General features: G+C 54.4%; 2 long non-coding RNA genes across 3 annotated transcripts in view; one reads left to right on the forward strand and one right to left on the reverse strand.

Moving 5' to 3' along the window:
* LOC121019991 (uncharacterized) overlaps nt 1-25,806 on the forward strand; it is a 231,513-nt gene that overhangs the window by 112,597 nt on the left and 93,110 nt on the right. The window lies entirely within an intron of this gene.
* Nucleotides 3,152-8,090, reverse strand: LOC121019997 (uncharacterized). Its single transcript, XR_005785872.1, has 2 exons — nt 7,673-8,090; nt 3,152-7,537 (listed from the first exon to the last, which is right to left on the reverse strand). It is a non-coding gene; the product is annotated as an uncharacterized LOC121019997 (long non-coding RNA).

Below are 25,806 nucleotides of genomic sequence, written 5' to 3' on the forward strand. Positions count from 1 at the left end.
CAACCCAACTCTGTGGACACGTCTGGTTTAGAAGGTTCTAGAAGCGTCAGCCCTGCCCACACTCCAGCTGTGGCTGGAGTTCTTTCTCGCTCCACACCTTTGCCAAGCAGTTCCCTCTGCCTGGAACACTCTCTCCTCTTCCTCACCTCATCGTTCTTGATGGCGACTGTGTCCCTTTCTCCCAGAGTCCGCTGGGTGCCCCTGGTCACCGTGGGGCAGGGGATCACCCTTTCAGTCATTTCTCCCATTGAGGATGAGGTCAGGAGGATGACGTTAGCTTTGTCCACTTTTGCATTCCCAGTTTCTGGCGCCTAGGAGGTACCTAATCTATTTCTCTTTGTATGTCATTTTCCCCAAGGAAAGTTTGTCTTGTTTGAGACCACCTTCATAATGGGAGAATTCCCCCTTAATTTTTAAAAACATAAAAAATATGTTTTCTGGTTTGTTTCTAAAATGGGAAATAGTAAGTCTTCAGCCCTTTAAAAACGGGAGGTGCTGGGCCGGCCCCTCCTGGGGCACGGAAAGGGCTGTGGCGAGGGGCTGCGGTGTGGGGGCTCAGGGGGAAGGCAGGACCCCAGCCCGGGGGAAGGAGGGGTTGAGGACTGCTTCTCCAAGCTCCAGCAAGGCCATGTGACCAGTGTGCACCAATCAGGTGCATCCTTGCCAGTTTATGAATCAGAAGTTGGAAATAATGGGGGTGGTGCTCCCGGAGCCCTTTCTGGGGTGGGTGGGGCCACAGGCTCCTCTATTTCCCCACAGGCTGCAGTAGGCAGGCGAGGTCTAGGGGCAGTGACCAGGGTCCAGTGGTAGCCACGGTGTCGACTGAATAATTTTGCAGAAACGACTCTCTCCGTGATTATTTAGGGGTGATCAGATGCAATGGAAAGGACATTTCACTGTGCCGTCATGCAATTTTGTTTAAATATATTTAAATACAGCAGCACCCGATTCGCTTTGTTCGCCCTAGGAATTTGCATAATTATATGAAGAGACGGGAAAATCAATTTATTTTCAGTTTTTTTTTTTTTTTTAACATTGCAAAACAGGGGCCTAGTCAGATTTCTCTAAGGTGGATCTTTATTTGGATATGTTGGCCCCGATTCTCAATAAATTCACTTTATGTGGCTTTTTCCTGGGCCAAATTGTCTACCTTTATTTTCTGAGCTTCCATGTGAGTTCTCCAGAAATTCCCTCCCCTACACTGCCAGGCACAGTTCTTGTTCTGTGAGGGGTCCCAGGGTCTCCGATGGTGGGCGGCCCTGGGATGCCTCCCAAGCAGGGACCTGTCATCCATCACCCCTGCCTGTGACCTCAGCCTACTGACCTTCTGGTCCAGCCCCTGCCTCCCCTTCTCTCTTGCCCTCTGCCCTTTCTCTCTCCAAGCCAGGATCTGAGTAATCCTTAGTAGTGCTCCAGCCTGGAATGGGAGCTCAGTGGATACTCAAGATCATTGACTCCTGGAAACAGAATTCTTCCCTCCAGGACAAAGAAATCCTGGCTTTCAGTGGACCAAGCCCCTGTCATTCTAAAATTCGAATGCATGGGCGGTCTGGTAGACCAAGCCATGCACTTACTCAGTAGATATTTTATTGAGCACCTATTATGTGCCAAGCACAGCAGTGAACAAAATGGGCCAAGTCCCTGCCTTCATGGCACTTATGTTTTAGCAGGAGAGACCATCAAGCAATAAAAGTAAAAGGTGGAGGATGTCAGATAGTGAAATAAATGGCAAAGGGGACTGAGGAATTTTGGGGCCGCAGTGTACCATGGGCCATTGCAGAAGGAACGGGAGGCTGGAGGAAGGGGAGGGGACCGGCCCTGCAGACATCTGGGGCAGAGTGTTCCAGATGGTGGGAATCTCAGATGCAAACGCCCTGAGGTGGGAAAAATCTTGCGTTGTTGGGGAAAGATAAGGAGTGAGCAGGGGGGAGGCCAGCAGAGCTCAGATCACTCAGGGCTGTTGGGCCCCAGGAGGAGGGGTTTGGATTTTATTGCAAGTGGGAGCCCCTGGAGGGTTCTGACGCAGGAAGGACAGGGTCTGACTCAGGTTCCGACGCGGACTTTCTCAACCTGGGTGCTCTAGGCTTTCGGGCCTGCTGGTGCTTTGTTGTGGGGGGCCGGCCTCTGCGCTGCAGGAGGGCTGAACAACATCCCTGGCCTGTCCCCACCAGATGCCAATAGCACTCCTCCCCCCACCCAGTTGTGACAACTGAAAATACCTCCAGACATTGTCAAATGTGTCCTGGGATACGAAATCGCCCCCAGTTGGGAACTACTGGTCTAACAGGATACCGCTGGGTTGTAGACATTCCAGGGAGGGTGAGGGAGTGGAGGGAGGAGAAAGCCCGTGGATTCTGGGCCCATTTTGAAGGAAAAGTTAGCAAGGTTTGTTGCATTGCACTTGGAGAGATGGGGGGGGGAGAGAGAGAGAGAGAGAGAGAGGGAGATTGAGAGAGATCAATCAACCTAGGATGTTTCAAGAAGGGATCCTGAGACTAAAGGAAGCCTTGGGACCCCCGCTGGAGTCCAAGGATTGCAAATGCAGGTGCCTCCAGGGCCAGGCAAACAGCCCAGATGCTGGAGTGGCTGGCCGGAGGGCAGGCCTGTCTCAAGCGTGGGTCCAGTGTCACCTAGGGGGAAGGCCAGGACTTCCAGTTTTTCCTGAGAAGCTGTAAATCTGGATCGATTTTTCTGGAGTTTTAAATGCTGGGGCAAAGCTACTAATATACAGGCCAGATTTGTCCTGAAGGCCATGAGTTTGACACCCCCGTCCCACTCCAGCCAGAGGAGTGGGGAGGGACAGCTGTTGCAGAGGGAGGGCAGCTTCTCCTGGGGCGGGGCGGGGCTGGGGGCGGGGCTGGGCGTTATCAGGGAGGTGGGGCTTGGACTCTGCTTCGAAGAAGGGTCAGATGCGGCAAAAAAAAAAAAAAAAAAAAAAAGGCGAGGGCATTCCAGGAGGTGGGGGAGCGTGAGCGAGGGTGTGGAGGTGGGAATATGGGAGACGTGGAGACTGTTTTGGAGGAGGACGGAGATAAGAGATGGAACCAGGAGGGAAGAGAAGGAGATAATGGGGGGCTGGCGGGGGGTGGCGGGGGGCGGAGGGGGGAAGAGGTGCCAGGAAATACATGAAGAGGCCAGACCAAAAGCAGGGCTGGGAAAATCACAAAAGAACTTTAATAATATTAATAATTTCACTTCCGAAATTGTTTGGCAACAGGCTGCTCATTTATTTTACCACTGACTTTGGGTTCTTGGCAATCCCCATGTACACCAGGGAGTGTTTGCCCAACAAGGAACATTCTCGCTTGCAGATTGTTTTCAAACAGCACAAAAATTTTCGTAAATACTAAATTAGGAATTGAATGCTGAATTGTGAAGTTTGAGTGGCTTAATGAAAGATTGATTAATTTCGATTTAGCAGGTTTCTTTAAGTATTTTAGAGGCAATAAAATTTCTTTTCCAAAGCTCCCTTGCAAATTTTCCACCCCACGGCAGCCAAAATTGGAGGTGACGTGTGCAAAAATAGCTGATGTGTAATGATAGGAAGGGGTAAGTGAGGTTTAGAGAGAATCCAGGAGAGTTTGCTTTTAGGGGGAGGATCCGGGCAGGCTCCCTGGAGGAGGCGGTTTTGGATCCGAGTGGCAAAGGATGGGTGAAATATAGAGCAGGCAGATGGGCTAGGGTAAGTGAGAGCATGCGAGGTGGAGGACCCCGTGAGTGCAAGTGTGAAGGTGGGGATAGCGAGGTGAGGGTCTGGACCAAGGGGGTCGGGGCTGGAGCTACCGATGGTCAGAGGCGCCGCAAAAACCAAAGAGCAGAGATGAGGCCTGTCAGGAGCACAACCGGGCCCGGGGGGGGGGGGGCCCCGAGAATGTGGAGAAGAATGAGGGGCTGACCTCCTCTGTTTAAATTGCTTGTGGGACCAGAAGGGTGGCAGAGAGCATGGATGCCTTGTCCTTCGTCCACGGCCTAGGGCCCCTTCCCCTCACCCCAGCAGAGTCATCATCTGTGGGACAGAAGAAGAGGTCACCCGTGCTGACTGCCTGTGCAATGCCCAGCTCTTCCTCCCGCTGGCGGCACGAGGGAGGTGTATGATGCCCGTTTTACAGAGGACACAGAGGCCCAGAGAAGTTAAGCTGTGTACCTGAGGTCACCCAGTAGGACTGGAGCCCGAAGTCTGCGTTCCAACCGCTGCTCTGTAACGACCCTTATGTGCTCACGCCAGGTCTGGCTCCCTGTGTCCCGAGTACCATAAACATCCCTACTTACCCGAGGGGGGGAACCCAGGCTCCGAGTGGTGGGGTCGCTTTCGTGACATTATACCGATGGAAGGGGTGAAGCCAAGGTTTGAATCCCCAGGTCCAGGGGACTCCGGGGCCTACTCTCCTGCCACCAAATGACACAGCCGCTCACCTTCCTGGGCCTCTACTTCCTCATCTGATAAATGGGGGTGAGGACAGTGGGCACCCAATAGGGTCCGTGTGAAGATCAGAGGTGGTGCCTATCAATCACCCAGCTCAGTGCTTGGCACTTAGTAGATGCTTAAAAAATGAGGGCTGTGGTTATCTGTGTGAAGGTGGCTGCATATTAAATGCGTGACTTAATGTAAGATACTTAGAGCAGAGCCTAAGTGGCCCTCATGTGCCTAAGGACGCATAGTAGGTGCTCAAGAAAGTTGAAGTCTTATTATTCTAGGACCTACCACTGGGGACAGCCTGATATCCTTCCAAACCCACTTCCTGCCCAAATTGCCTTCTGTGTGTTTTTCCCTTCATCCAACAAACTGGCTTTGGGGTCTAGGTCAGGATTGGGGGGTAAGGAGGATACAGAGCCTCCCACCCTTCAGTCAGACAGATGCTGAGAGCACTGGATGATGAGTCCAGAATTCTGGGTTTGAACCCTAGACTCGCTGTGTGGCCTCTGGCAAGTGCCTTGCCCTCTCTGAGCCTCGGTTTCCCCTCTCATGTGCGGATCCTGGGCCAGACTGCCCTGGGAGGTGCTAGCCCTGCCTAGGGATGGGGGCAGTTCCTGTGTCCCCTGTGGCCACCGGTCCCCACCTCCTGCCTCCTGAGCTGCAGGCCCGCCCGGCTCAGCTGTGACGACCAACCAGCCAATCTGTTTACTGAACTGACTGACCCCTTCCGGGAACTCGGCCCAAGCTTCCCAGAACTCGGGTATTAATGACCCGGAGCCACATGACAGAGCATGACACAGCATTTTTGGGCGCAAGGCAGGGCCCAGAGGGGCGCGTGGGGGGCCCGCAGCCCAGCCCCCAAGCCCGGCTGACTGGTGAGTCAGCCCAGCCTCCTGCAGCTTCCTGATCCCAGCCGCTGTGCCGCCCTCTCCCATCCCCCAGACCTTCTCAGCCTGGCAGGGCCACCCCAGGACCCCCGGGTTTTGCTCCGGTGACCTAGAAGAGGTCCTGGGTGATTAGGGCTGCCCTCCCGGTTACAGATGGGGAAAGCAAGGCCCAGACGACTGGAGTAAATAACTGTGAGCGCTTATTAAGCACTTACTGCGTTCAAGGCACTGGGCACATATCTTATCCTGGTCTTAGGGTAACCCTATGAAACCGCAAACGCCAGGTGGGGAAACCGAGGCCCAGAGGGGCTGAGTACCCTGCCTGCGGCCTCAGTGCTGGTCGGCCTCGAGGCCCAGTGCTCAGAACCAGCGCCTGGCACATAGTTGGAGCTCACACGGAATCCGTGGGCTGACCAGGGTGGGTGGGCACACGCGGGCTTTGGTGGCCGGCAGAGCCGGGTTCGGATCCTGACTGTGGCTTTCTCTGGCTGCCGGGTCTGGGGCATGCTGCTGCGCCCCGTGATGCCTCAGTTTCCTCGCTGGCAGAGCATCGGGGTGGTGATCCTGACCTTGTACAGTTGGCCGTGAGTGCTGTGTGCGGTGTGCAAACAGCTGCCGGACCCACACAAAGCGCTCCATGAACACTCACTGCCACAGTCTGCACCTTCTCCTGGCCCCGGTCTCTGAAGCCACGTTGGGGTCAGCCTCTGGGCCCCACGCCTGCCTCCTTCACCCTCTGCTGCCCAGGGGCAAAGTGAGAGTGATGGTTTTTATGAGGCTGGGAACCAGACGCGATCTGGGGCTCGGAGGGAGCCACCTGGTTCCCAGGCCCTGAACTTCCGGCTAGGGGTGGGGTGGGCAGGGAAAGGGAAGCGCTTTGATGATCTTCCCTTCGTGTCACAACCGTTGCTTGAGCACCTACTGTATACAAGACTCCAGGGAACACAGCAGCGAACAAGGGGTCTCTGCCTCAATTCTGGTGGAGGACACAGGAGATCAGCAAGCAAACCCACGAATAGATAAGACAGTTTGCACCGGGGAGAAGGCCAAGACGGAGATAAACAGGGGTTGCCGTGGAGCTGCGGGAAGCTGTGAAGCCGTGAGCTGTGAAGGCTTGCTGTCTGCTCGCTCACGGAGAGGGCTTCTCTGAGGAGGGAGCATGGAGCGACATCTGAAGGAGGAGGGGGAATGAATCCCAAGGGAAGGGATCTTCAAGGGCAAGGGCCCTGGGGTGGGCTTGGAATGCTCCAGGAAACGCAGGAGGCCAGGTGGCTGGACAGGACAGAGGGAGGGGCAGGTGACAGGAGATGATGCTGGAGAGGTCAGCAGGGCTGAGATCATGTAGGGATTTGTGGGCCGAATGCCACTGGCAGGATCTGAGTAGGAACTGATGTGACCCGGTTGATGGACAGCAAGCCTTCACTGACTGTGACAGTCAAATTTTCTACCCATCTGACAGATGAGCTAACGATGGCCCAGGCCGAGTTCACCCGGGAGGTCAGTGGCAGGGTGGGGATGAAACTAGGGTGGCTGGACAGCCAGTGCGGGCCAACTGCCCCTAAGGAGAGGGAAGTAAGGACATGGGCTGGAGTGGAGGGCCCGCGGGTCAGCAGAGTGGGGCCCCGCAGCCCCAAGTGCCTCGAGCTTCCCGGCAGAGGAGGTGGCCTCTAAGCTGAGGGTGGGATGGAAGTGCTGGAAGAGTGTTCCTGGTAGAGGGAACAGCATGTAAGGAGAGGAGAAAGGCGATGGGGTGATGTTCTGAAGACCCCGATCCTGGGAGGTGTTGGAGGCAGGAGGGAGGAGCCGGAATTTCGTTCTGAAGGCCTACTGTGTGCCGGGCCCGGGCTGGACCCTACGGACACCGAGACGGGCAGGCACGTGTTCACCCTCCTGGGCCCCGTGGTCCAGAGGTGGGGGCAGCCTAGAGAGGGGTCAGGGCCACGAGGGGGCAGGAGGGCAGAGGGGACTGAGCTCCCACTTTGCGTTTTACAAAAGACACCCGAGCTTCAAATCTCAGTTCTGTGACATCTTCACTGTGACCCGGGGCAAGTCACCTCACCTCTCCGAGCCTTGGTTTCCTCATGGGTAAATACCTCCTGGACAGGCATTGTCAGAACTCCGGGAGCTCGTGCTTTCACTCACCTGTTCGTTCACTCGCTCTTTTTGGAGCACCGGCTATGTGCCAGGCCGTGGACTTGGTTCTGGGGACAAGCAGTGACGAAAGCCCTTGCTGGCTCTGAGGGAAGAAGTGGTGTGGAGGAACAAGTAGTTAAGAGCGTGACCCTGGAGCCAGAGGGCCTAGGGGCCTCCTGGCCCACCACTTACCCACGGTGTGACTTGGGGCGAGTTACTTTACCTCTCTGAGCCTAACCTGTCAAAGGGAATCATTATGGTACCCGCCTGGCCGGGTTGCCGCGAGGAAGCCAGAGTCGATCCCTGTGTTGTGTTTAGCGTGGAGTCTGGTGCACAGTGGCCAGTCGGTAAGTGTCCTCTGTGTTTGTACTCAAATGGGGGAGACAGACGATACTCAGGCGGCAGGCGAGTGGACGAGACGGTGTCTGATGTGGGAAGGGACAATGCCAGCTCTCAGTGCCGAGTGGGCACATAGGAGGTGCTGAAGTGTTCCTCCTCCCTCGTCCCCTTGCGAACCGGCTTGGACTATGACAGGGACCTGAGGCGTGGGAGTCCGTGGAGAAGGCGGGAGGCCATCTGTGTGGGTCCAGAAAGCCAGGGCTGAGCCTTGGGGCCGGGAAGGGCAGAGACGTCCCTGCCACCCCTCTGCCCCCCGTGCTCCCTGCACCCCGTCCTCAGCCACGTTCGCAGCCTGGGTGGCTGGGCCAGCCGGGGCCTGCCTGGCAGGTCCCCAGTCGTGACACTCATTACACAGGTGTGTGGCTGGTCTGCACAGGGGGAGGTGAGGGCCCCAGGGGCTGCGTTCACATGGCAGCCAGCCAGCCCACCCCAGGCCCTTCCTCATCCTTTATGAGTCTGGTGCCCAGGGCAGGCAGGCGGGTTGGGGGAGAGGAGCTGGCATAGGGCCAGCTGGCGCCCGGTGAAAGGAGGGAGAGTTGAGAACTTTGGGTGCCAAGGGCTGATGTGGAGGACGGGGTAGAGGGTGCTGGGTAATGGTGTGTGTGTGTGTGTGTGTGTGTGTGTGTGTGTGTGTGTGTGCATGCAGGTGCGAACAGGGGCACAGTGAATTGGTCTAGGCATCCCTCCAGCCCTTCTACGTGGAGGTGAGAGGGTCTGTGTAGATGCAGCATTAACGGCCCCAGAGTGGGTCGAAATCTCCAACACTGACACAGGTAGGCGAACGCCAAGCTGTTCCGGGTGACATCAGACCCAGTGCTGGGCCAGTCGTAGGCTCTGCCATGTAAAGCTCCAAATCCAGAGAGAGACAGATGCCAAACCAGAGGGCAAGACATCCCAGTGAAGCCTTTTGTGGAGGAAAATAAGGCAGCATGAGGCTAGAGAGAGCAACGGGATGGGGGAGGGGGGCACAGGAAGGACCCCTCTGAGAAGGTAACCTTAGAGCTGAGGCCTAAAAGATGAGCAGCCATGGCAAGATCTGGAGGAAGAGAGTTCTGGGCAGGAGGAACAGCAAGTGCAAAGGCCCTGAGGCAGCACCAGCCTGGCACGTCTGCAGAGCATTAGGGGGGCCCTAGGGAGAGGAGTGAATGAGAGAGGGGGCAGGAGGCAGGGTCAAGTGTGGGCAGAGCCAGAACTCATGGACCAGGGTCAGGAGTGTCGATCTTATTCTGGGTACGAGAAGCCTGGCACATGGCAAACACACAAATGGGGCACCCCCGGGGCGAATGGGTTTGAAGAGAGTAGGAGCCAGGCCTGCTCGGTGTGGGAACTGTCAGCTTTCAGACCCACAGACAGCAACGTGGGCTGTTCAATTTGTGTTTGAACCTCTTCTCCCGGGTTCAAACCCCCTGGCTCCAGCAGCCCGTTATTAAGCTGGCTGTGCCCTGAGGCGCCTGCCTTTATCCCCAGACAGAGCCTGGCCCGCCTGCCCTGAGGTCGACCCCGGCCCCCAGATGGGAGTGGATGGGCAGGACTCACGAACCCCTGTGCCCGCCCCAGCCCCCACCAGGTGCTTCGGCAGGGCCAAATCTACTTCTAAGAGCTGGAAGGAGACTGGGGAGCAGTGAGAATCTCCAGATGGGGAAACTGAAGCCCAGAGAAGGAGAGGGTATGGCCCAGGGTCTTGTGGCAGGGAGCTGCTGAAGGCACCTAGGACGCCTCTGTCATAGCTCATATCTCCCTCCACTTCCTCCCCTGTCCACTGGGCTCCTCTCAGTGTGACGCTGGCCAGGGTGTCTGGGCAGGGCCACAGGGAAGAGCTGGGGCCAATTCAAGAGGCCTCTTAGTTGGGCCTTACAGACAGAACTGCCCGACAGTTTAGATAGTGAGTCTCCTGTCACTGGAGGCATGCAAGCAAACCCAGAGAGCAGTCCTTGATCTGCTTACAGGGTTGAAGAGAGGTTTGGATGAATGAGAGATCACTTCCATTCAAGCTCTGTGATTCCACAGGATCTTGGCCCAGTCCTTCTCTGTTGAAGTCTCGGTTCCCCATTGATTGAAGTCTCGGTTTCATTCATTCATTCATACAAATAATTAAAGTGACCTTGATAAAAGAACAGCCTTGATGACGAAACTCCCCTGCTTCCAGTTCTTCCTTGACATCCTGGACCTCTGGAGACCGCTCCAGCCCTCACCATGGCCCAGACATCCTGCAACCCTGGCCCCTGAAGCCTCTCCCTCCCTCTCTCTGATGAAGCCACTCTGACTCCCTGGATGTTGTTCAGATCACTGCCCCTTCTTGAAGTTAGATGCTGTGACAATTGGATACCAGGCCGAGTGCTTTCGATCACTTAGGGCCCCCTGATCAGCGCATTGTGGGGTCCATTTTACAGATGAGGAAGCTGAGTCTCAGAGAGGCGCAGGGTCTTGTCCAAAGCCACACAGCCTGAAAGCAGAGGAGTCAGGACTTGAACTCAGGCCATCTGGAAGTTAACGCCATTCTCTTTTCTTCTTTCCTTGTAACTCATTTTCATCTTCAGAATTTTGCTCAATAGTCTCCTTCTCCGGGAAGTCTTCCCTGATTCCCTTCTGAGTCCTTCTCCCATGCCTTTCCTGAGTTTCCCCATTGCTTCGCTGATCACTCCGCCTCAGAATTATCTTTCTTTTTTCTTCACAGCGTTACTGAGGTATAACAGACATACAGTAATTGGCACATATCTTAGTGTGCAGTTTGACGTGTTTTGACACACATTTGTACTCATGAAGCCGCTGGTGAACGGACACATCACCTCCACAGGCTTCCTTGTGTCCTTTTGTCATTCATTCCTCCTGCCCCCCCACCTCCCCTCTCCCATCGCCAGGCAACTGCAGTGGGTTTCTTCTGTTGCTGTGTTCTCTAGAATTTTCTGTAAATGGAATCATGGAGCATATTTAACCTTTGTTGGGCTTCTTTCCCTCAGCGTAATGATGATGAGATTCATCCATGTTGTTGCGACCATCATTTTTTTAGGTGTCTGCCCCGCTCCCCGTCAGGCTGTGAGATCCACTGGGCGAGGACTCGCTCTCGCTTATCTCTACGTCCCCAGCACCTAGCACAGGGCTGGGCACAGAGGAAATGCCTACTAAATGCTGATGACGAGCTGGAAGGAGGGTGAGGATGTGCCCACGTGAGGAAAGGGCATGCGTGGTTGCACGGCAGAGAGGAGCCCGGAGACTATCAAAACAGCCCCTGGAATGAGCTGGAGGCTTCGTGGCCCCATCAGATAAGCACATCCGCTCATCCCTGTGGCTGTCTCTGTGGAACAAAGATGTGGATTGCACAAGGGCTGGGCTTGGGCTGAGGAGGCACTTAGTGGCCCCTTTATCTGGCGCGGGCATCCGGCCCGGTGTTCTAGAACTGCACAACCCACACCTCCCAGCAGGCCGCACGTCTTGGGCTGGGGCAGTGGCAGTGGGCGGGCAAGTGGGTGGCGGGAAGGGGGAAGTGCCACCCAGTCCTCCCCAAACCAGTTGGACTCCTTCGCAGAGGTTTCTGGAGGTGCTTGGAGAGCTGAGTAAGGGAGAGCGGGAGGCCGTGGCCAAAGGAGGAGGAGGAGGGAGGAATCATTTAATTAGCGAATATTATAGGGAATTTCCAGTTCATGCCCCATTACTCAGGCGGTTTCCAGGTACCAGCCTGGGCCGCAAAGGCTCGGCGAGACCCAGAGGCCCCCAGGTCTCTCCTCCATCGTTGGCTGGAAACTCAACCAGCCGGGGCGAGAGAGTGGCAGGCTGGATGGAGCTACACCAGGGACAGAGCCCGCGGCACAAGCCCAGTGTATGCGCGTGCTTCCCGCATCAGGCCTGCCAGCGTGAGCTTAGTGCCCATTCCGGGACGGAAAAACTGAGGCTGGGGGCTGTGGAGTTGGCTGAGGTTACAGGGGGCTCACTGGGGAATAGGAAGAGCTTAAGAACCAGGGGTCATTTAAAATTTTTTTAAATTTAATTTATGTTTTGATTAAAAAATTGATTAATTTTATTTTCAAATTGTTTAAAAAATTTTTTTAATTAAATTAGTTTATTTATTTTAACCAGCAGTCATTTTGGAGTGACTGCTTCAACAACAACATTCTTTTGACAAATGCTTATTGAACACCTACTGTGTGCCAGATGCCGTGCTCAGCTCTGGGGATTAAAAAAGGAGTCCTGAGGGGGTGCCTGGGTGGCTTAGTTGGTTAAGGGTCCGACTCCTGATTCCAGCTCAGGTCAAGATCCCAGGGTCGTGAGATCAAGCCCCATGTTGGGCTCTGCACTGACACACAGAGCCTGCTTGGGATTCTTTCTCTCTTCCTTTCTCTCTGCCCCTTTCCTCCACACTCACTCGCTCACTCTCTCTCTCTCCCTTCCTCTCTCTCTCTCTCTCAAAAATAAATAAATAAACTTAAAAAAATAAATAAAATCAAATTTAAAAAAGAGTCCTGGGCACATATTGTGTGTTGCATCTTACACACAGATGAAACAATTTTTGAAGGCAGAGACTGTTTTGTGGAATTTTGTTTTCTTGTTTGTGAAAACAAGGAGTTCTCACCTGGGGTTCTGAACGACACAGATTCTCTGAGAAATTAATTGGAGTGATGTGGGGAAAGGGTTCCACGGTCCAATGAGTTTAAGAATTATGGAGTTTAACAATGTTAATGTTTGCTACAGGACTTATCAGAGTCTTTAATGTAATGTGTTAAGTTCAGTGAACATCTACGTAGATAGGTGTTCTGAGTCACCCTTTGAGATATCTAAGAGATATCTCACTGTTTTCCTGTCCACTGTTTTCCTGTCTTTATGAATCTTTGTTTGGATGCCACCTCCTCCAAGGAGACTTTTGAATCCCAAATGGACCTGAGTTCCTCCTCATGAGGGCACCTACCTAGGGCTCCCTTTGACCTCTTAAGATTTTCCACCTTGAGTCTGTTCCCATCAGTAGACTGGGAGCTTTTCAAGGGAGAGACCAGCTGTGATTCATCTCTTGGTTCTGGGACAGGAAATGGAATGAGTGGATGGGGGAATTTAATGGGTGGAAGAATGGGTGATGATTTGATGGATGGGTAGATGGGTGGATGGGTGAGGGAACTATTTATTGGTGGGTGAAATGGATGAAGAGATAGGTAATCAATGAAAGATGAATCAATGAACGAAACGATGAACAGTCGAAGTAATGGAGGGGTGGATGGATGGATGGATGGATAGATAGATGAATAAAGAAATTAGTGGATAAATGGATAGATGGATGATGGGTGAATGGTTGATGGATGATAAATTATGAGATGGATGGTGTGGAAGATTTCATGGTTGAATACTGTGCATTACTGATGGTGAATGAATAAACATATAATTAAATGAGTAAATAAATTAATAAATGATGGGTAGTTCACAGATGGCTAGGTGAGTAAACACATAAAGGGATAAATGAAGAGATGGACTGGTGATCCCATGAGTGAATGGATGGACAGATTGATGGATGGTTGGATAGGTTAGCGGGTGGAAGGATGGATGGATGGATGGGATGGATGGATGGATGGATGGATGGATGGATGGATGGATGGATGGGTAGATGAGTGAGTGGGTGGAAAAGGGGGTGAGTGGGTGGATGGGAGAGTGGATGCACGCATGAGCCACGTCATAAGGTCCGAACCGAGGTCAGAATGACAGAAAGATCCCCGCATCCCTCCACGATGCAACAATTTATCAAGATTTTGGAGTTTGAAAGTTTAATGAAAGCAACAAACCCTATCTCCAGAAAATTGCACCCGGACACACAACGTTGTTGGCAATTTGAAGAGGGCAGCAGTCATTCAGCGTAGCAGCCACCAACAGACCCTAGGTGAGGTGTCTCAGTGCAGTGTAATTACTTTCTTTCCATTTCTTGAGCTCTGACCTTGGAGAGGAACCCGGGCCCAGAGGGACGAGGCCAGCTGGTGTCCCAGTAGGCGGGGCTCTTGTGTATTCATTTGTTGATCGCACAGCATTTTGGTGACTTTTCTGGGTGCCCGTGAGAAGCCAAAGCTGCCTCTCCTTTGGCAGGTGTTTGGAGCCGCTTCAAGTCAGACGGGTGTCATTTTTAATTTCATCTCTAATAGTTACTGAGTGATCTTAGGAAAATCATTTCACGTCTTTGGGCCTCCTTTTCTTGTATGAAATAGGGACGGCAATAATCCCCACCCTACTGGGTTGTAAAACGTAACAAGCACAGTGTTCGGTGTCTAGTCAATGCTCAAAACTTGCTGGTGAGCCAGCATCCTGTCCCTCAAAGTGCTCACAGTTTGGTAGGAAAGGTAGACAAGTGAACAGGGGATTCAACACAGGCCGTGGAGAAATCCTGAGACATCACGCTTAGGGTCCATTGGCTCTTAGCCTCCATTTACATTAGCCTGGCCTTCTGGCTAGAGTCTGTGGAGGCTGGGAAGCTACAGGCTTCATCTCGCAGCCTCCTTTGTAGCTCAGGTCTGTAGGCTCCTTGGGTCCCCCCAGCCAGATGCTCTCCTGTGAGATTCAGGAAATGGAGGCCATCCCTGTTTTGCCTTGGCGCGCGCTCTCTCTCTCTCTCTCTCTTTCTGCTAGCAAGCATGGTCATGGGCTGCATTTTCTTGCAGCAACATAACATTCCTGGTTACCAGTTTGGGGGAGGGGTGTCTACAAATGGTATTGGTGGCCTCCTGATCTCTGAATCACTGCTCGGTGGTATATTCTCAAAACCTGCGGTTCCCTTCTTTGCCTCCTGATTCCCCACCACCCTGAGCGGCTGAGGTGGAGCTCCCCTGAGGAGCCAGTTCTGCTCTGTTGTTCTGGAGCCCCTCCAGCCCTACTGCTGATTTGGTGGGCGCCCGATTCCCTGGATTCCATCCTTACTGTGCAAAATACCTGGAGGGGTTTCTGGTTCCTGCACACAGGGTCTGGCTCCCACACAGGGCGCTGTCAGACCCCAGCGGGTACCTAAGCCAGACTTAGGGGATCAGGGAGGCTTAGGAAGGCCACGGCACCTCAGCGGAATCCTGAAGGGCGTTTGTGGGATTGTCAGACAAGAGATGGGGGTGGGGGAGGGAAGAACACCCCAAGCAGACGGCCCAGCTGTGCAAGTGAGAGCAGTTGAGGCCGGCTGGAATGGAGGGGCCACAGGGGAGAGGTCGCCGGACCAAGCAGGGGTTTTAAGGCCGGCCACGGTGTTTGGGCTTCCTCCTGAAGGTGATGGGAGCTACATCTGACAGCTGCAGGAAATGGGGAATGTGCCCGCTGTGGGAAGCCGGATTTGGGGATGAGAGAGTGCCAACACGGGGCAGCCAGTGAGGAGGCAAGTGTTGAAGGACGTTGAGGATGAGACTCCCTGGCCTTGGTGACCAACGGAGCTGGGAGCGTGGAGGGGAGGCATTTTGGGTGATGCTTGGGCTTCTGGCTTTGGCCATTGGGCAGATGGTGGGGGGCTCCTATGAGAAGGGGAACGGGGGCAGAGGAGCTGTGACTTGGAGGTTGCCTGGAGGCCATCCAGGAGCAGGCATCTGGGAAACATGCAGGCCTGGGTCAGAGACATGCGATGTAGACAGGGGCCATGGCTTTTGGGAAAAGGAGATTCCCAGGGAGCGAATGAAATATTCATTCAACAAACATGGTGGGGGGATCCTGAGACAAATCCCATTTGTTCATTTCTTTTTTGTTTTCTAGGTTCATTTATTTATTTTGAGAGAGAAAGAGAGAGAGAGAGAGAGAGCATCATCAGGAGAGGGGCAGAGAGAGAGGAGAGAGAGAATCCCAAGCAGGCTCTGCACTGTCGGCACAGAGCCCAATGCAGAGCTCAAACTCACAAATCGTGAGATCATGACCTGAGCCGAAATGGAGTCTGGTGCTTAACCGACCGAGCCACCCAGGCACCCCGATATCTGTTCATTTCTAAATATCCGGCACTGGGCCTAGGGCCTGGGTGCTTGTCAGATAAACCAGAAAGACGCCCTGGGGCCGAGCCACGAGCCTGGGCTGGGTTCTATCAGGAAGAGACGGGGTGAGGTGCCCATGGTCAAGTGTGTGAGGCCTGTGTTTGAGAGCAGGTCCTCTGTGTGCTCGCTGGAGGGCCCTGGCCCAGACATTTTCCCTCCGAGTCTCAGTTTCCTTATCTGGAAATTGGTCACAAAGGGACGTGGTAAAGAGTCAGTGATGCCTGTGGAGGCCTGTAACTTTTGGAGCACAAGGGGTGGGGCAGGGACACGAGCTGCTGTGAAGGCAGGGCTGCGGGGGACGGTTCAGTGCACAAGAAGGAGTCACCTCCTTCCTGGTGCTGCAGGGACATGGGGGACGGGAGAGGGAAATTAGGATCTGCCTGGCAGACACATCCACAGCTGTGTCCCACGTGGGAAAGGAGACCTCAGTCCCGCCCAGGCTCCTTCCCCCCACAGCCAGCTGGAGCGGGGCGGGCGGGAGGGGGAGGCTCATCCCCCGCCATGGGGTGGAGGAGGGGGCCAGATGACAGGAACCTTCTCCGAAGTACCTCAGAGCAGCTGGCTCGAGGTCCTGGCCTCAGTCCGGGCCCCAGATCCTGACTCACGATTGGGCTGTGATTAGGAGCTTCCCTGGCCGCCCTATTAGGCTGGGCCCGGGGTGCAGACTGCAGGCCCAGGGGGCTGAACTTGTTTGGCCCAAAGAGAATTTGTTAATGAACGGAGCCATTAAAAAATGTGTAGATGTTTTCTAAGAATCTGTCTCCAGCTCCCCTTGGAAAATCAGAGGGTCTGAAGATCTGATTGCCTGGGGTCCTCATTCCCAAGGGGCCAAACTCAGCTTAGGGCGTGTGCCCCAGTCCCCACCGCTCCTTCTTGTCTCTCCAAGACTGAGGTCAAGGAAGCGTAACTATTGATTGTCGGACCCTGACCTGCTTCCTCGATTTAAAATCCCCGCTGGCCCCTGGTGGCAGAGCGTTCTCAACGGGAGCCAGTCTCGTGCTCTCCCGTACCACCAGGGCCCTGGCCTGGTTCCAGCTCTGAGCTGCCTATTCTGTGCCTCACGTGGACTTCTCGGAGCCACTGTTCTCTTCCCCCCTTTGCCCCACGAGGCCCGGCACCACGCCCTGGGGGTAGGGGGTGGGGGATGGGCTGAGACTTGGCTGGGGCCAGCTGGACCCGTGGGAGGCCGACCCACATCTGCTCTGAGATGTGTCAGCTGGGCCTGGTCACACTCTCCGTAGCTCATCCCTGAGGCATGTGGGACCAGGCGCTGTGCTTTCGACCCAGCCAGGGTGGCGGCGGGGGCCAAGCCTGGGGATGTGAAGGCTGCACGCGGCCTCATATTTCAGCTGCGACTGCGTTGGCCGAAAAGAGGCAAGGAGGAGGGGAGAGACACAGAGCTGCTGTAGCAGAAAGTACCTGAAACACAGACGTGGAAAAACCTGAATTCACACCCTTAGTTGCTGCGTGACCTTGGGCAAGTCACTTTACCTCTCTGAGCCTTCCGATTAAGAGGGAGCCAAGGACACGCTAGGAGCCAAGGACACGCCCAGTAGCGGTAATGTGGCTGATGCGGGGCCTCAATGCCAGAGGGGCGGCCGAGAATAGAGGGGAAAAATCAAAGACTTTGGGGCCATATCAACCTGCCACTTATGAGTTGGATGGCCTTGGGTAAGTCACTGCTCTAGCTGGACCCCGCAGTGAAGGCTGTAAGCTCTGGTCCAGCTAAATCCTCACCAAATTATTCTGAGGGACGAAAAGAATTCATTCAGTCCATGAATATTCACTGAGCACTTCCCGATGTCAGGCACTGGGACACAGCAAGACACAAGACCGTCAATGTTGCTGTCCCCATGGAGTTCGCACTTCTGTGGGGTTAGCAAACAGTAAACAAGATAAATAAACTGTGTTATGTTTGAAATAAGCAGTGCTACAGAAAGAAATAAAGCCAGAAAAGGAGGTGGGGCATTCTGGGGATTTAAATAGGTGGGTCAGGGACAGCCTCACTGAGCAGGTGACATCGGGGCAACAATCTGTAGGAGGTGAGGGAGGGTGCCGCTAGGGAAAGGGTTTTCCAGGCAGAGGGGACAGCCAGTGCAAAGGCTCTGAGGTGGGGTGCAGCAAGGAGGAGGCTGGTATGGTTGGAGCACAGGGAGGGAGGGAGAGTGGGAGGAGGTGAGGGCAGTGAGGGGACGGGGGCAGAACGCATAGGGCCTTGTGGGTCATTGTAAGGACTTTGGTTTTTTCTCTGCATGCGGTGGGAGCCATAGAGGGTTCTGAGCAGAGGGGGGACATGCCTGTCTTGGGTTTTCACAGGATTCTTCTGGATGCAAGTGGAGAATGGCCAGTAGAGGCCAGGGTGGACGCAGGAAAAACAGAGGGGAAGTGACTGTAGTGGTCGGCCCTCTGTTTAGTGATCATGTTCCTCCCATTGCCCCTGGACAAAGCCCAAAGCTCCTTAGCGTGACATTCAGGGCCCCTATTACTTGACCCAGGCCTCAACGCTCCCTGTCCCTAGCTCCCCAACTTTTCCACCCCAACCTAACTAGGTGTGTATTCTTCCTCCGCTGCTCCCGGAGCTGTCTCTCCTTTCCCTTGCTGTTCCCACTCGAAGCACAAGACGCAGTTCCCTTCTTGGCCCTCTTGGCGACCTAGCTCGTGTGCAGCTGAGCCTCATTAGGAAGATGAGAGAGGTTCCCAAAGACGGGCAGGAGAGGGCCAGCTTTCATCTCCTTCCGCCTCAAACACCCTCCAGGGCCTCTGCCAGATAAGGGCAGGTGCGGGAGGTGAAAGCCAGGCTGTGTTCCACATGTCTGCTGCGTGACTTGGGGCGAGTCCCATGCCCTCTCTGGGCCTTGGTATTCCTGCCCTATAAAATGGGGAGGATAATGAACCTTCTCAGAGGTGGTTCAAACGATGGTGTCTGTGAGTTCGGGAGCTGTTGCAGTGGGAGTCATGGCATCCTGGAAAAGGTGTGAGGTCACATTTCTTCCCAGCCACGCAGGCCCACGTAGGATGGGTCTGAGCTGATGCCAGGGATATGTTGGGGGAGGGATGCCTTAGGCAGCCCTGGGCATCTCCAACCTGGATGTCCTTGAGTTACCTAAGCACTCACCATGTGTCCAGCTCTGTGCCTGGGTAGGGACAGAAGCCAGAGGGCTTGGGTTCAAATCCCGACTCTGGGTAGCTGTGCTATCTGGGCAAGTCGACCCCTCGGTTTCCTCTTCTATGAAAGGGGAGAATAAGAGTATTCACCTCCTCGGGTGATAAGAGAAGCCAGGGAGATGATGTAAATAATATACCTAGCATGTGGAGTAAGCACCTTATCAGTGCCAGATATTATTATTATTATTATTTTGTTTGTTTTAATTATTATTATCACTGCTATTTGCCAGCTCTTGGCCTCAAGCCTGTCACTTGCCTCCCTGTGCCTCAGTTTCCCCCTCTGTGAGCTGGAGTAAATAGCACAGCTGCCCTCACAGAGTTTTCTTGAGGGTTCAGTGAGTCGAATATGTGTAAACGGTGCCTGGGGCAGGGAATGCGCTCGGTGACTTTTTCAAAGATTTCAAAGGCAGAATTTATTTAATTCAGTACCATAAGTCACCACTGATCTACGAATAGTCCCTCGGAAATCTTTCTGTTGTCCCTCTAGTCAAACAAACATCCACTTGGTGTAATCAAACTTAACAACATAAACGAGAGGAGGAAGAGAATTCACTGCTACACAGTGGGGTGACGAGGGGCACGCGTGCTTTCAATGAGAAGCGGGGGGAAAAGTGGAGGGAGGTTCACACGGTCGTGTTAACGTGGCAAGTGACTGTGACCGTGGGGCCGGGTGAACTTGGGCAGGCCCCTGACCTTCTTGAGCCCTCCCTCTCTTCTTTACAGCGGGTGTCACAGCTTCCCGCCTGCTCTGTCTAGCTCAGGTCTAGCTCATCCCACCTATCGTTTATTAAGCGCCTCCTGCATGCAAAGCCAGATTTGTCACCTCCCTCTCCCGGTCCAGCCTTCCCTCCCAGGAGGCAGGGTTGGGTGCTGCCCTTTTTTCCAGAGAGAACAGTGAGGCCGGGGAGGCTGGGGATGCGGGCTGAGGGAGGGAAGGAAGTGGGGGGCTGGGGCAGGCTGTGCTGACGCAGCTGTGATGTCAGAGACTGGCCGCAGGAGGTGGCCAGCCCAGTGCTAATGGCTCTCTGCTGGCCTGGCCTAGTGCCTCCCCGGGGAAGAGCCCGCCGCCCCCCTTAACCCCTTCCCGGCCTCTTTTTCCCAGACAGCCATCCCCCGGGCCTGGCCTTGCCCACAAGATTCCCAGATTTCACAACTGGGGCTGGCGCTGAATCATGTACAGTAAGTCCGGAGAGAGAAACTCCTGGCTGCCCAGCGTCCCTGGGACAGGACAGCCGCCAACCTGCTGGCTCCCTCTCCCTGTGGGCAGGGCCAGTGGCTGCCAGGGGGCCAGGGGGCCAGGGGTCACCCCTCCAGGCTGCTGCCCAGCTTGGGGGCGTCAGACAGGACACTCGACCTCTCTGGGCTATGCCAGGAATCGTGGGGTGGGGAGGGCCGGGGGGGGGGGCGGTGGTCATGGTGGCCTGGAGCGAGTCCCTTACCTCCCTGAGCTGCATTCTGGAGAACGGGATGATCACAGGACTGGCCTCACGGGGTCGCCGAGAGGGCTGGGTGAGGTCTGTGCACAGCGCCTGATAAAAACAGGATGGTTGTTATGATGCTGTTCTTGGTGACACTCTTCAAGACCCTGGAGGGACGGTCCAGTCCTTCGGGTGACATCTCCCCCGGAACTCCCCCCCCCCCCGTGAAGTGAATTACGCTTCCGTTTTGAACACTTCTTCGTTTGCTGAACACCACCGTGTTCCAGGTGCCCTGCCGGGTCCTGGAGATCCGACGGTGAGCCAAACGGACAAAAACCCCTCTGTTCTCACGGAGCCTGTATTGTCATTGAGGGAATCAGGAGTTTGAGATTCTCTCAGAGTGGTCAGGGCTCTGGAGGAAATAAAGCAGAGTGTGAAGGACAGAGGCTGGGAAGTCCCCTCTGAGGAGGGGACATTGGACCAGAGACCGGAACAAAGGGAAGAAGCCAGTGTGGGAAGGTCTGAGGGGACAGCGTTCCAGGCCCGAAGGCTAGGCGATGGGAATCAGGATGTGTTTGGGGATCAGCTAGGCCGGTGTGTCTGGAGGAGGGGGGGTGGGGGGAGGGGTACAAAGGGAGCTTGGTAAGGCGGCCACGCGCCCTGAGCCCTGGACCAGCTCTCGGAACCCACAGCTCTTCCTAAGCGTGGTGCCGCCTGGGCCCTGACCCATACCCGCGGAGGCAGCGACAGTCCCAGCCTCTAACAAGGACCTGGTCTCTTTCCATCCCAGGATCGCCATGGAGGGCCAGGCCCGCTGGGACTCTGACTCCCTCCCTTACGTGGGGGCGAAGCCCAGAGGGCTTGGGTCAGGTGGCCACGGGGAAGCTGAGGACCTGGGTCAGACCTGAGTGTGAGCCTCCCTGCCTCCTGCTAGCTCAGGGCTTTGGCATTTGCATCTCAGGGCCTCAGTGTCCCCACCTGTGAGATGGGCATGATGCTGCCTCCTGGAGGGATTAAAAGAAGGAAGAGGGGTTCCAGCTTCAGTATCTGTCCTTGCTCCCCCTCCCCAGCCCAGGGCTGAGCCCTGTACGGAAAGAAACTTCTAGGGGTCCCCAGGGACTAGGCTCTGTGTTTACAGCTGGACCAAGAGAAGGACGTGCGTGTGTGTATGTGTGTGTTGGTGGTGGGGTGGGGGTGGGGGCTAGATCAAGACCGGGAGCCACAAGAGAGAGAAGGGGGGGGGGGCTTCCAGGGCAGGGGGCGGTCGGAGCCTGATAATGGGGCCCACGTGGGGGGTGGGGCACCATGAGCCAAGCGTGTTTTAAAAATCATTTCTCCCTAGAAAAGTCCTTCACCATTTCACTCAGGTCATGGAGGCCAGGATGACTGACAGCATGGGTAGCTGTGGCCTGATTTGTCACTTTTTCTCTCCAACTGAGGCAGTGGGGGTGGGGGGGGGATGAGATGGGCAGATTTCATGGCGTCTGTGTGCATGTGAGAAATAACACAGTCCCTGTGGGATAGGCCAGGTTCTTATTCCCATCGTACAGATGAAGAGACTGAGGCCCCAAGTGGGGAGGAGCATTGCCCACGTCTCCCCTCCAGGGGATCGGCAGAGATGTGATTGAACCCCAGCCCGTGTGGCTTGTGACTCTCAGCCCCAACAGCCCCCTAATGCCCCACCTCCGGTGCAGGGGATCTGGGGGCCGGGATGGCGGTCAAAGGCAGATGCCTATGGCATGTTGGGCCCTACACATCTGGAAAGGAGCCTGGGGTTGAATCAGCACCAGGTGCGACCCCTCTCCGTCCTCCCCCAGGCTGGGAGTAATTACCTGCCCAGGTTAATAGTGCCCACTTCCTGCTGCCTTTCATCAAGGCTCCGGGGTTGCCAGGCAGTAATTAACCCTCAGAGCACCTCTCTGAAGTTGGCACTGGAGGCAGACATGTTATTAAACCCATTTTTTTTTACAGGTGGGTAAACTGAGGCAGAACTCATTGTGGCCTGGGAGCCTGTTGTACCCTCATTACTCAGCAGCCCTAATCAGCCTCCACTTTTCTTCCCAGGAAGCACAGGGCCTACCCCCAGGCCCCCGAGGGCCAGGCTGTAGGTGAGAAGCTGCCCTCTCACCTCTCAGAAGCACAGGAGCATGGGCTTGGGGCCAGATGGAAGGAGCTGAGAGACCTGGCTCTGCTCTGTGACCCTGGGCAAGCTACTGCCTTTCTCTGGATCCCAGTTACCTCCTCGGTAAAAAAGAGAGTGATCGAAGCCACTTTGAGGGTTTTTCTGAGGCAAAAAGCATGGAGCCCACCTCTAAGCCATCTCCCCTCCCTCTCCTTGCACTGGCCACACTGGCCTCACTGTTCCTTGAGCACTCAAGGCACTTCCAACCTCAGGGCCTTTGCATGTGCAATGCCATCTGCCTGGAATGTCCTTCCTTAATGACTGACTCCTTCTCATCTTTCTCTGGTCAAATGTCATCTCCTCAACCTAGAGATCCCCCCTACCCCTCACCCTGTTTTTCTTTTAATGTTTATTTTTGAGAGAGACAGAGAGAGACAGAGAGAGAGAGGAGAGGAGGGGCAGAGAGGGAGATGCAGAATCAGAAGCAGGCTCCAGGCTCCGAGCTGCCAGCACAGAGCCTGGCATGGGGCTTGAACTCACAGACTGCAAGATCATGACCTGAGCCAAAGTCGGCTGCCTAACTGACTGAGCCACCCAGGCACCCCACCCTGTGTTGTCTTCTTAAAGCATCTATGAATGCAACTCATTATTTACCTTGTTTGTTTCCTTCTCAGCTCCACCGGGGCAGGGATTCTGTCTGCTTCATTAACCACGTATTCCCAGCGCTCAGCTCACTGTCAGGCACACAGTAGGTGCTTACAAAACAATCACTTCCTCCACCTCCCTCCTTCTAACTGCAAGGTCGGCTATTGGCTGTGTGACCCTGTGAACTTCTCCCCCGCACCCCCCTTGTTAACTAAGGATAGACTAGGCACCATTCTCTAGAAGGACTCAGGTAGCTTTGACATTCCCAGGACCTCACTTCCCATCTCCCCAGGTAATGGGGTTTGAGGGCAAGGAGGGTGAGGGAGAACAGAGCTGTCTCGGCTGCCTCTCTGCCCCCTCCCCTGTTGCCTCGGGTTGCTGGGCTCTCTTTGGGCAGATCCCCACGACCAGCCACCCCTCCCTTGGCATGTCTGTTAGCACCCTTGGGGGAAAGAATTTGGAAAGGGGAGGAAGAGAGAGAAAAGAAACCAAGGGTGCAAGGGGATGGTTCCCACACCTGTGTAAATAATTTGTCATCTTAAAACTCATCAAATATGCTCACCTTTAATGCCTGGTTCTTGGGCTTGTTTTCCTTGGCAGAACCCCCACAGGAGTGGAATTTCGGCCGAAGGGAGCCCAATTGTCATCTTCTAAGCATGTTCCCAGGCTAGGGGGCCAGGGGCGGCTCTGGCTGACGCTCCACTTCCGTCCTCAGAAGTACCGGAAGGTTCCTGGGATTTAGGGAGCAGCCGCCAGTTCTGGAAGCTGTCCCAGAATTCTGGAATGTTGGAATTCATACGGCCTCCTGCCCATTTTCCAGAGGAGGAACGTGAGGGCCAGAGAGGGGAAGGGGTTGGCCTGAGGTCACACAGCATGCTGGGATGAGCGAGGGTTTGCCAGGAGAAGGTGGGAAGTTTATGAACAGGTGAGTAGCCATTTCTCATTTTCAGGTAGTAGCATCCCAGTTTCCTGCTGGAGAAAGTCCTCTTCCCCCATGACGGTCCCTGAGGTTTGGGTGGGATGCCCCACAACCCTGTTTCTAGGAAGGGGTGCACGACCAGGTCTGGCTCCAGTGATTAGCCCAGGGGGGGTGGGCATGTACCTGAGCCTGGCCTGTGAAGCTCAATCCTGGGACTTTGGTTGCTGGCAATTATTTGTGAAGGTGCAATTCGCCCATTGGACTGAGGGTGAGGGAGAGAGAGCCTGAGGCATCAGAAGACATTACAAGGAAGAGGCTGCCCGAGAGAGAACATGGAGCTGGATAGGGTTTGAACGCCTGGAGCCAGCTGTACCTGAACGCAGACACCCTTGGGCTTTATAGTTTTGTGAGGCACTACATTTCCCATTTTTGGCTGAAAACAGTTGAGCTTGTTTTCTGTCACTTGCACACGAAAGGTCCTGGCTGACCCAAAGGACGGGTGGGGGGCAGGCGGGGAAAAGATTCTAGGTATCATTCAAGAGACAGGGAGGGAAGGAGGAGGCACCCCTGACATGAGTTTAGGAGTTGGCCGGTGGTCAGGGTGGGAGAAGGGTGTATCCCCAGCAGAGGGAACCACCAGTGCAGAATCCCAGAGGGGTGACTCATTCGTGGGGGCTAACGATGTGCCAGGTTTGTGTTGGGGGCCAAGGGACACAGGGATGAAAAAGGCAAAATTGCACCCAGCTGTGCCCCGACTGCTCCCGCTGAACGTGGGCTCTTGTGCTTTCGGAGCTGAGCCTCCACACGCCCTCGCTCTTGTCTCTGCTGTGCCCTGCTGGCACGTTGCCTCCGACAGTCGGGTGTTCTACTAACTGGTGAGGGGCACCGTCTGCCCACACGACATTGTGTGCGCGCACAGAGCGACAGATCACGTTCCCACCGGCAATTGTACGAAAGCCTCAGCTGCTTTCCCAACTTCACCAGCACCTGGTGCGGTCAGGTTTGGTTTTTTTTCCTTTTTCTTTTTCTTTTTTTAAAAAATTTTAGCCATTCCTAGTAGGAGTACAATGGTATATGTCATTATGGTATTAACTTGAATTTCCCTAACGATGAATGATGGCAAGCGTCTTTTATGTGCGTATTTGTCGTCTGTTTATTTTCTTTGGTGTCGTGTCTGTTCAAACTTTTTTGTCCATTTGAAAAATTGGATTGTTTTCCTATTAATGAATTTGGAGAGTTCTTTATACATTCTGGATGCAAGTCAGTCCTTTGTCAGATATGTGATTTGCAAATATTTCCTCCCAGTCTGTGGGCTTGTCCTTTTGTTCTCTTAACAGATAGAGGAATAACATTGTCTTGTTTTCGTGGTGATGATTTTTCTGGTTATCTTTGATTTGTGCCAAGTGTTCTTTGTTTTGTTTTGTTTTTCAAATGTAGGGATAATATAAAGTGTTTCCTTTAAAAAATTTTTTTAATGTTTATTTATTTTTTGAGAGAGAGAGAGACAGAGACAGAGACAGAGACAGAGCCTGAGCCAGGGAGGGGCAGAGAGAGAGGGAGACACAGAATCCAAAGCAGGCTCCAGGCTCCGAGCGGTCAGCACAGAGCCCAACGCAGGGCTCTAACTCACAAACTGTCAGATCATGACCGGAGCTGAAGTTGGGTGCCTAACTGACTGAGCCACCCAGGCACCCCAGGTGTTTCCTTTTAAAATAAGTGTATTTAAATTAAAAAGTAAGTCAGTGTGGGGGC

This window comes from Herpailurus yagouaroundi, unplaced genomic scaffold, assembly GCF_014898765.1.
Source record: "Herpailurus yagouaroundi ecotype Mexico unplaced genomic scaffold, PumYag 246, whole genome shotgun sequence".
NCBI classification, from domain to species: Eukaryota; Metazoa; Chordata; class Mammalia; order Carnivora; family Felidae; genus Herpailurus; species Herpailurus yagouaroundi.